This window comes from Macrosteles quadrilineatus, unplaced genomic scaffold (genome assembly GCF_028750875.1).
Source record: "Macrosteles quadrilineatus isolate MER2022 unplaced genomic scaffold, UCM_ALF_1.0 Scaffold_2__2_contigs__length_208266976, whole genome shotgun sequence".
In the NCBI taxonomy this organism is placed as follows: Eukaryota; Metazoa; Arthropoda; class Insecta; order Hemiptera; family Cicadellidae; genus Macrosteles; species Macrosteles quadrilineatus.
In genome coordinates this window covers 53,740,970-53,742,650 of record NW_026542595.1, presented here as the reverse complement: position 1 = coordinate 53,742,650, position 1,681 = coordinate 53,740,970, and positions in this window count along the sequence as shown.

Genomic DNA, 1,681 nt, shown 5'->3' with positions numbered 1-1,681 from the left:
AACGTAACTTACATGTAATTATATTATTTCATAACGGATATATTAAAGTAATTTCCACAAATTAATATTAAACGAATTGTTTTGTCTGTTAACTTTAAATAATGGTTTATGGATTGTAAAAGATTTCCTATAAAGTAAATACAAAGGAAATGTGTATTTCAATACAATAAACATAGGTCAAATCGTACATAAAAATAGGCTAAAATCGCAAAGCGTGATGTATTGCTGCATTTTTAATAATAATGTTTAGGGATTGAAAAGGATCCCACAGAGTGGGGTTGGTCAAATAGCACAGCAGGATTGGTTTCAGTGACAACAACATGCAGTCTAGCTCCATCCAACCTTCTGAAACTAATTTCATGTAGGGGCAAAAAGGGATGCACGGGTGCTTGTATATGTCGGAAGGCCGGGCTTAAGTGTTCAGCATTATGTACTCCTTGCTCTGCTAAGAACTGCCAATATGTCACATTACTATTTATTAAAGAGGATGAAGATGACCCTGACGATAATATGTCTTTACCCGATGAGTTTGAATCATGGAACATTTCTAATACCTTGCCTAGTGTCCGAAAAGCCAAAATACTAATTATAAGAATGTTTTGTCATAATTTATCTTTAAATATAACTGTTAACCTTAAATATGTTTTTTCTTTATTTCGTTTTCATCACTTAATGGTCGGGGGACATTATTTCAACTCATTAAATAAAAAAAAGTCATATTAATAAATTATTATTTGTATAGTTTTCAGAAAAGGATTGGGGGTACAGACTTAGCATTGCGTAAAACGAAAGCCAATAAAATTTACTACAAAAGCAGTTTTTAAGAATTCTACCATAATATGAGTATTACACAATTTTTGTGTGTCGAACCCAGAAAAGATGTAAATTATGGTAATTACTTTAAAAAAATATTTAATATTTGAAAAATCATTGCTAAACAACTGTTTGACACACAAAAGTGAAACGATGCTTAAATTGTTGGAAAATGTATGTACTTTAATTATTAGATTTGAGTAGTATTAAAAAAATGCACTACTAATAAGTTATTGGCCAAAACCTAAAAAATACATTCATTTTGTAGTATTTTACTTATTACGCAGGGAGCACAGGGATTTCGATGCTGCAAACTTGGTTTTTAGTTACCCTAACTGGTCCCAAAAACATATTAAAAATGCAGCAATACATCACGCTTTGCGATTTTATTGTCCAATTTGACTGGCCTAACATTGGGCTTTGTTAATTTAAATATAAAACTTAAGTCTTGTTTTCACTAGTAATAACGCTATGTACTGAAACTATTATTCTAAGATGGCAAGGTTTCCGCATGACAGAAAATAAAACAGTTAATTTCATTGGTTGAAAAAACTGATACAAGAACTAATCAATATCGACTGATGGTTCACAATTTTCTTTAAACTGAACTCCTCAATAATCTAGTAATTGTATGACTAGATATAAACAATGTGTTATTGTTCAAAGAAATTGAAAATTAATTGTTAAAGTTAAAGGTTTCCGTATGTTTAAACATTAAACAGTTGTGGCGCGTTCGAGTTTGAGAAATTTCATAACTTGGAATAAAACTAACTTTAGTAATATAATATAAGGCTCGATCAATATCAACTGATCATAACCACGACCGAGGCTGGTGGGATGTCCCAGAAGCACAATATTTTATCAATAT